This window comes from Mesoplodon mirus (assembly GCF_964341445.2).
Source record: "Mesoplodon mirus genome assembly, chromosome: 11".
Lineage (NCBI taxonomy): Eukaryota > Metazoa > Chordata > Mammalia > Artiodactyla > Ziphiidae > Mesoplodon > Mesoplodon mirus.
The window spans coordinates 93,623,858-93,633,653 of record NC_138987.1 but is presented as its reverse complement, the minus strand read 5'-3'; the positions used below and the strand labels follow the sequence as shown (position 1 = coordinate 93,633,653).

Below are 9,796 nucleotides of genomic sequence, written 5' to 3'. Positions count from 1 at the left end.
CTTTTTCTTTCTTTCTTTTTAACAAATTTAAGGTTTGTGGCAATCCTGCCTGCAGCAAGTCTATTGGTACTCACTTGAGAGGCAGAAGTGAGTGGTGGCATGAAGCGAGATCTTAATTCCCTGCCCAGGAATTGAACCTGGGCAGCTTGGATGAAAACTAGGAAGCCTAGCCACCACACCCCCTGGCTCTTGCCCCCAGTAAAAAATGCATTTCTCATGGAGGCAAAAACTGTAAAAACAGGTACAAAGTTTATTATTGGAGACACAGCACAAGTGGGAGAGCAGACAGAAACATTTGTTTAGTTGAGGGAGAGGCAAGGCAGAGATGCACACCCGGAGAGGAAGGGTGGGGGCGCCCTCCCTAGTGAGGAGGAGCACGATAAAGAGGCCGTTAGGTCATTTATACAGGGCAGTTCTTCCAGGTCTTTGTTTACCTTTGGCCAATTATCTGGTTTCTTTTTCCACCTGCCCTGCCCTAAGACCCTCCCCAACACGCATGCGCAACTTTTCCCAAGCTAGATTACAGCCCAGAGGTCTATGGGACGGCCTTAGCATCACATATTATGGGGTGGCTCCCCCTCCTTTTTCACCCCCAAGGAGCCTTTCTGTGCACGTGCAATGTCTCCCTTGCCCCAAGGATGGGAGATGTACGACCTCTTGATCTTTTCACAGGGTTTAGTCCCCCTCTGTCCCTGCCATAGAAATGTCCAATGTCCGGTTATTTACTCTATTTCTGTTGCTGGTTTTTACATTGAGGTGCAGATCTCGAAATATAGACAGGAGTCCGGTCATAAATATGTAGTCCTGGAGCCCGTTTGTCTCTTGCTTCAGGAAACGTAAACAGGGGGTTGGTAATGAATGTCCGGCCTGGAGCCCATCTCCTTCTCACCCCAGGAAGTGTGAACAGGAGGCCAGTTGTAAATGTCTAGCCTAGAGCCCATCTACCTCCTACCTCGGTGCCATGTCTCCAACAGCATTTGCTCGTTTTTTCATTATTATTATATTTATTATGATGGTGATTTGTGATCAATGATCTTTGATGTTACTACTATGATTTGCTAAAGGTTAGGATGATAGCTAGCATTTTTTAGCAATATTTTAACGTTAAGGTATGTACTTCGTTTTTTAGACATAATGCTATTGCACACTTAATAGACTACAGAACAGTGTAAACATAACTTTTATATGCACTGGAAAACCAAAAAAATTGTGTGACTTTATTGCAATATTTGCTTTATCTGGAACTGAACTGTGGTATCTCCCAGATATGCCTGTACAATGAAAACCCTGCCTCTCACCCCTGTGTCCCAATCTAGTTCTCCTCCCCAGAGGCAACCACTGATCACAGTTTCTTCACGTTCAAGAGTTTATAGTGTCTGGGCTTCCCTGGTGGCGCAGTGGTTAAGAATCCACCTGCCAATGCAGGGGACATGGGTTTGAGCCCTGGTCCGGGAAGACCCCACATGCCTCGGAGCAACTAAGCCCATGAGCCACAACTACTGAGCCTGAGCTCTACAGCCCGCAAGCCACAACTATTGAAGCCTGCGCGCCTAGAACCTGTGCTCCACAACAGGAGAAGCCACTGCAATGAGCAGCCAGCGCACTGCAACAAAGAGTAGCCCCGGCTCGCCGCAACTAGAGAAAGCCTGCGTGCAGCAACAAAGACCCAACACAGCCAAAAATAAATTTAAAAAAAAGAGTTTACAGTGCCTTCTATCAGGGGCATAGTTAAGAGAATCCTATTTCAATCGTTCAAGGCATGGTGGGTCCTTAATTGGGTTGGCAATTCTTGAATTAAATGTGCAAGTCAAGACTCCAGGAAGGCATTGGGATTCTGCATGATTTATTTTTAATAGGTATGGGTAATAATGATGAAAACAATGGTGTCTATTATTAAAATTTTGTCCCTGATATTTAGCATAGTACCTGGTATGTAATCGGTATATAGTAAATATTTAACAAAAATATATTTGTTGATTGCGTGGGTTTTACAAGTGTGTTTCTAAATTAGTGCTTGCTCCCCCCAGCCTCGTATACAGGTGAACAAGTGCAACGTTACTAAACCACTGACACAGCTTGCCAAGTGTTCTAACCTTTCACCATATCTCTACCTTGGTCGGTGTGAAAGAGCTTTCAAAACTAAGGCACCATGCAGCTGTAGATTATTATTCTAGGCCTGAGAACCAACAGCTGTAGTTTTAGCCAGTAGCTACTGGAGGCATATGTTGCCAGAGATGCCTGTAAACAATGGTCCATTGTGTGAAACTAACTCTACTAGTTGTATCCAGAGGATGACCCGCTCTTGAATTACAATAATGTTGCGAATATTTGTTTTGAAGAGTGACCAAAGTAAACTCCACTGTGAATTCCCATGGGAGTAATTTTCCTGAGGCAACCAGAGACTGAGGTGCTCAGTACATTTTATCTGTAGATGATATACATGAAGGTCCAGGGTACAGAGAGGTCACAATCTTTGAATCTCCTTTCATAGGTGGTCCATGCTAGGAGCTAAGTAGACCTTTCTCCACTTAGGAACTTCAGATTCAAGGTTTTGTTTTTTGGGGTTGTTTTTTGTTTCTCTGTTTGTTTTTTACATTTCACTGAAAACTTTTTATTGGCCTTTTGGATTGAAACGGGAATTTATTTGCCAGGAAGGATGATCCCATCATACTTCTGCTGAAACCAGCACATGGCCGCCCCTTTGCTGATTAGGTGTTTGGCCCCAATGTAGCCTGTCCTGCGCTTCTTGTCTGTGATGCTGAAACCTGGCCTACCCAGCACCACGTAGAAGTTTAGGCCATAGATGCCAATGCTTGGGTCATATTTGATCCCCAGATCGATGTGTTCTCGGATCCCAAAACCAAAGTGCCCAGTACCTGAGAAGTTATTTTTTCTTAATTCGCACTCTCGCACCTTCAGACCTTCCTCCAGGATTTCTTCTGCGTTGGTCTCACGGACGGACTGTGCAGTGGACGGCAATCTTTTCATTTCTCCTGATGCCAAAGGATCTGACAGTGTATCTAGCTTTGGAGAACACAGGGGTCTGGCCTGTGAGCTGCTCCAGCACCTTGGCTGCCCCGTCAGTCTGTCTCCACTCTCCCCCCACACAGATGTTGAGGCAAAGCTTGCAGATGTGAAGTTCCTGCATGGGCTTCTCCTTTTCACCTTGATCCTGAACCATGATGGGAAACAGGAAGAGAGCCAGATGCAAGGGTTTGATACAATGAACCTGGTTATGGTTGAAGTAATACATTTTTCAGTTATGACAGTGAACAGAGGACACTGATGAAAATAATGATTAAAGAAAAATGTTCTATTTATATGAACTAGGAGTTTAAATTAGAAATTATATCCACTGTCACCTTGTTGCCAAAGAGATTCTAAATCCTCTTCTCCTAGTACTTAGAAGTACCATTTAGGTGGAGGCAGATTGTTTAAAGTATGTTATTCAGAAAATATGCATGAAGCATCTGCATGGGAAATTAAAGACCGCTAAGACACGAATCTGTTATTGAACCCAAGTTCATGTGCCCTACGCACAGTGAAGCCAAACTAAAATGTCAAGAGTTTGGAGTTTGGAGCAGAGAAAGGTTTATTGCAGGGCCACGCTAGGAGAACGGGTGGCTAGTGCCCAAAAAACTCCGGAACTCCCCAAAGCGTTTCAGCAAAGTCTTTTTAAAGGCCAGGTGATGGAGCGTCCCAGAATATGTGATCAGCTCATGTACGGTTCTCTGATTGGTTGATGGTGGGGTAACAAGGCAGGTAACATGATCAATCCTTAGGCACCAGAAGGTCTGGGGGCTACTTGCTCATTATCATCAAATAGTTAATTTCTTCCATGTGGTGGTGGTTTTTAGCCTCTGAAAAACTCATGAAAAATGCGTGAGATACTGAGACCAGCTGGGAGCAGGGAACCTTTGCGGCAGTGCTTGCACCTGGACAAACCTCTCCTCAAGCAACAAAATACAAAGAAACTATATGGGACTAAAAATAACTGCGTGCATGAGTTGGGGCAAATTACGGACAAAAAGATACAAAAGACCAAAAACTCAAAAGCCAGTTCTGAAGAGTCTGCCGCCAAAAGGAGAGTGTTGGGAGAAAAGCAGGGTACTGCGCATGCCCCCTGCACTCAACACCACCTAAGGGGTGGGCAAAACACCTAAGCCACCCCTCCGACCCTGTATAAGGAAACAGCTTGTTCTCGCTCCCTCCTGCTGCAGCAGGGGCCCCAGTAAAGCCTTGCCTGAATTTCTTGTCTGGCCTCTAGTCAATTTCTATTGATTGGGGAAGGCCAAGAACCCTGGTCAGTATCAATACTCTATCTGGGTACTCCAGAGAAGAGGACACAGCAGAGGATATGGGGGAGGGTCTGTCCTGGGAAGACCCCATAGGGTCCTGCTTGGTTATAAATCTATCTTCAAGATGCTTATTGTTCAGTGGGAAAGACACACAGGTAAATCAATGATTGTGCAAAGACTACATGTTATACTAGAAGATGCTAACTAAGGAAGCTCACAAAGGGGACATCTAATCTGCACTTCTGGGAGGAAGTGCATAAGTTCAAAATTTTTTTAAGACTTTATTTTTTTAGAGCACCTTTAGGTTCACAGCAAAATTGAGGAGGTACAGAGATTTCCCATATGTCCCTGCTCCCACTCATACACAGCTTCCTCATTATCAACGTCCCACATAAGAGAGGTATATTTGTTACAACTGATGAACCTATATTGACCCATCAAAGTCACCCAAAGTCCATAGTTGACCTTACACTCATTCTTAGTGTTGTACATTCCGTGGGCTTGGGCAAATGCATAACGATATGTATCCACCATTTTGGTATCATACAGAGTATTCTCACTGCCCTCCAAATCCTCTGTGTTCAGCCTATTCATCCCTCTCCCTTACCCCAAACCCTGGCAAACATGGGTGTTTTTACTATCTCCATAGTTTTGTCTTTTCCAGAATGTCATGTACTTGGAATCATACAGTATGCAGCCTTTTCAGATGGGCTTCTTTCACTTTGTAATATGGATTTGAGGTTCCTCCATGTCTTTTCATTTTCCATTGTCTGGTCCAGAGTTTGTTTATACATCCACCGAAGGATACTTTGGTGGCTTCCAAGTTTTGGCAGTTATGAATAAAGCTGCTATAAACACCTGTGTGCAGGGTTTTGCGTGGACATGTTTCCAACCATAAGATAAATCTTGAAGGATGAAGTTCAGTTAACTAGATGGAGAGAGAAAAGCTGAATATTCCGGACAGAGAAAACAGGACTTTTCAGGGAATTTCATCCTGACTGGCATGAACTTTGCCTGTATAAAAAGGGATAGGGGGGCTTCCCTGGTGGCGCAGTGCTTAAGAGTCCACCTGCCGACGCAGGGGACACGGGTTCGTGCCCCGGTCCAGGAAGATCCCACATACCGCGGAGCGGCTGGGCCCGTGAGCCATGGCCGCTGAGCCTGCGCGTCCGGAGCCTGTGCTCCGCAACGGGAGAGGCCACAACAGTGAGGGGCCCGCGTACCGCAAAGAAAAAAAAAAAAAAAAAAAGGGATAGGGACTTCCCTGGCAGTCAGTGATTAAGAACCCTGCTTCCACTGCAGGCTTGCGGGTTTAATCCTTGGTCTGGGAACTAAGATCCCGAATGCCATGCAGTGCAGCCAAAAAAAAAAGGGGTAGAGAGAGGCTGGGGTCAGAGCAAGAATGTTCTCATATGCTAAATTTTAAACTTTATCTTGAAGCCATGGGGAATTATTGAAGGTTTTTAGCAGGGCAGTGAAAGGTTCAGAGACCTGATTAATATTCTAGAAAATTCTCCGTGCCAGCCACATGAAGGATGCATTGAAGGAGGTGAGGCCAGAGGCTTCTGTTCTCCAAGGAATGAGAGAAGTGAGGAGGCCCTGAACTGTGCACGGAGACAAGAGAGAAATTAAGGCGAGAGGCTCTCCAGACGTGGTGGTGGGTTGGATACGGTTGGTGAGGCTAACCACGTTTCTGGCTTGGGAGACCAGGTGGATGGGGTGCCCGGTAAAATAAAGACACAGGAGGAGGAGCTAGTCCGGAGTAGACAGAGGCATAACGAGTTTTAGAAAACTTGAATCCTGGTTTTATCACTAACTAGCTGTGTGATCAGGAGTCAACCCCTTAACCTCTGTGTAAAATTAGGAAAGTGTTATCTACTTTGTAGGCAGGTCATACAGGGGCAGTGTATATGAAAGTGCTTTATAAACATGAAAAGGCTATTTAATTCTTACTTATTGTGTGTATATAAGCCACATAGGTTGCTATTCATGTGGAAGTGACTTTAGGGGTGCTACAGGCATCAATCTCAAATGTATCCTACCTCTAAAGCCCCTCCAGCGGTGCCCTGAAAGGCTGGGGAAGCTGGGTCCTCACCCCACTCCTTCTTTCTAGCAAGGGGAACGCTTTCTTTTTTTTTTTCTTTTTAATTAACTTTTATTGGAGTATAGTTGATTTACAATGTTGTGTTAGTTTCTGCTGTACAGCAAAGTGAATCAGTTATACATATTCATATATCCACTCTTTTTTAGATTCTTTTCCCCTATAGGCCATTAAAGAGTATTGAGTAGAGTTCCCTGTGCTATACAGTAGGTCCTTATTAGCTATCTTTTTTGTTTTTTTGTTTTTTTTTCTTTGCGGTACATGGGCCTCTCACTGTTGTGGCCTCTCCCGTTGCGGAGCACAGGCTGCAGACGTGCAGGCTCAGCGGCCATGGCTCAAGGGCCCAGCCGCTCCGCGGCATGTGGGATCTTCCTGGACTGGGAAGCATCCCCTGCATCGGCAGGCGGACTCTCAACCACTGCGCCACCAGGGAAGCCCTCTATTTTATATATAGTAGTGTGTATATGTCAATCCCAATCTCCCAATCTATCCCTCCCCCCTGTTTCCCCTTGGTAACCATAAGTTTGATTTCTACATCTGTAACTCTATTTCTGTTTTGTAAAGCAGTTCACTTGTACCATTGCAAGGGGAATTCTTTCTTGATGGCAAGTTCCCTCTTTGTGCTGAGTAGGGCTGGCTGGGGGTGGTGGGACAGTGCGGACAAAATGAAGCTACCTTCCTTCTCCAGAAGAATCCTTGTGTTATAAACGCCCATTTAGGGACTTCCCGGGCAGTCCAGTGGTTAAGGCTCTGAGCTTCCACTGCAGGGGGCACAGGTTTGATCCCTGGCTGGGGAACTAAGATCCCGCAATCTGCGGCCAGAAAAAAAAAATGTCCATTTAATTTTCTTGCCACCAGACTGTAAGCTTCCTCAGGATAGGGAGACTGAGTCTTGCTGGATCTTTCTTCCCTAGTGTCTAGCAAGTGCCTGGCAAATTATAGGCTCCCAATAAACTCTGAGTCAATGAATGAAGACATTTTATCTTCCAATATCCTTTTTCTGAGTAACAGCTTTATTGAGATATAGTTCACATACTATACAATTCGCCTAAAGTGTGCAATTCAGTGATTCTTAATATATTCACAGAGTTGTGCAACCATGATCACAATACATTTTAGCTTTCTTTTCTTTTCTTTTTCCTTTGGCTGCACCACGGGTCATGTGGGATCTTAGTTCCCCGACCAGGGATCGAACCCGTGCCTCCTTCAGTGGAAGAACGGAGTCCTAACTACTGGGCCACCAGGGAATTCCCACCACGATAAAGTTTAGAACATTTTCAACACTCCCAGAAAGAAATCCCCACACCCATTAACAGTCACTCCCCATATCCCCTCCGCACCCACCCCCCTTTTCAGCCTTAGACAACCACTTACTTATTTTTGTCTCTATAGTGCCCCTTGTGGACATTTCATGTAAATGGAATCTACAATCCGTGGTCTTTTGTGATGGGCTTGTTTCATATAACATAATGTTTTCAAGGTTTATCCATGTTGCAGCATGTATTAGGACTTCATTCCCCTTTTTATTCCCTGCCAACTAGTACCCTACGATACAGATATACCAAGTTTTATTTATCCATTCATTGAAAACAAATGGCAACATAGGAGGCCCCAGCCTCTGTCCCCCCACAAAGATGAACAGTTAGACAGCTATCTGCAAACAAAAACAGGTCTGGGAGAGCTCTGGAGTCCACTTCAGAAACTACAGCAACCCAGCAGAACAAAAAACTTGAGAATAACTACACAAGGAAAGAAGGTAGCTTCATTTTGCCCACATCATCCCATCCCCCTAGCCAGCACTGCTCAGCACCAAGAGGGAATTTGCCAGCAAGAAAGAGTTCCCCTTGCTAGAAAGAAGGAGCAGGGTGAGGACCCAGCTTCCCCAGCCTTTCAGGGCACCGCACGATTGTCCACGTTTGGTTTCACCCCACCCAGACCTGCAAAGCTAAGACGTATAGAGATGGCTAGGAACAAGGAAGAAAAGCAGGAACTTCTAACAGCAGTTATGCAGCAGAAGAGATCACGGTTCCAGTGACCTGCTCTGCAAACAAACCCAGCAGCTTTCACCACTGAAGAAACCAATGACCAGCACAGCTACCTCAGACCCCGCCCCCCATAGATTTCACCCTACAAGTATTCACACCCACTGATGACAGCCGCCTGTGTCCCTCTCTGCTCCCTCCCCTGCCCCTATCCTCCCCTGGAGTCTGGAACAACACTGGCAGCCAGCCCAGGCCTCTGTGGTTGCATGAATGCAAGATGCCAGTCTGGACCCTCTGCTTGAACTCCACCATCATGTGCACAGTCTGGGCTAGCCCTTCCAGCTGCAACCTTGCATGCCAACCACCTGATGCCCGTCACTGGCCTCCACGTGCCTGGGGCAAACTGTGCAGCCACAGAAGGCCGTGCCAACAGCCAGGGCCCCCGCAGCTGCCTGTGGGCCCAGATCAGGCCCTTCTCTCACTGGCCTGTACCATGGCGCTCACCTGTAGCCAGTCCCTCCAGATGTGCACCTGCATGCCCCTGGCCAGACCCCTGTCACTGGCTTCCACTGCCATGCACCCACGGTGAGACCTGGCAGCTAAAGGAGTGATAGCCAACAGCCAGGACCCCTGCAGGTGCCAATGAGCATTTGGTTGGCACTGACCCTTTCTGCCTGCCCAGTCCCCCACTGCTATGTGTGTGCTGGCAACCAGCTCCTGCTTCTCTATAGGCACCTGCAGCTGCACCCCTGCAGCTGAGTGTGTGCATCACTACTGCATCAGCAACCACTACTACCTGTCTGGTCTCTAGCCACTGGATCTGGAGGGGCTGCTGAGGACCCCAACAGCCCTTAGAGACCCTATAAACACAATGAAGTGCTTGCCAAGGGCCACAGTTGTTGACACTGTGGATTCCGGTGGCCTGAGTTAAAAGATATCATGTAACCCTGAACCCTGTGCCACCACATACCCCTGCACTTGGCGCCCTGCACCACTAGACTTGGAGTCACAGCATGCTCCAGCACGTCCCCACCTGCAAGTGAAAATCTTCCTTTACCAAAGTCAGCTCCTAAAGCCTGGAGGAGGTGACTGCTTCTTCAAATGAGCAGACCCTTAGGCAAGGTTACAGAAATCATGAAGAATCAGGGAACCATGAGCCCACCAAAGGAATATAGTAAGCCTCCAGAAACTGGCCCCAAAGAAATGGAGATCCAAGAATTGCCCAATAAAGAATTCAAAATAATTGTTCTAAAGATGTTCAGAGAGCTAGAAAAGAACACAGACCATCTAGCACTGTCAGGAAAACAACGCAAGAGCAAAATGAGTTCAACGAAGAGACAGAACACATATAAAAAGAACCAAACGATAATTGTGAAGCAGAAGAATATGACTGAACTGAAGAATTCAACAGGGAG

The 9,796-nt window shown here is 46.3% G+C and overlaps 1 pseudogene across 1 annotated transcript; it reads right to left on the bottom strand.

Moving 5' to 3' along the window:
- Positions 1–2,582: 2,582 nt before the first annotated feature.
- LOC309811796 (large ribosomal subunit protein uL5-like) lies at positions 2,583–3,181 on the bottom strand (annotated as a pseudogene). The gene has a single exon. The product of its transcript is annotated as a large ribosomal subunit protein uL5-like (transcript).
- Positions 3,182–9,796: the final 6,615 nt, after the last annotated feature.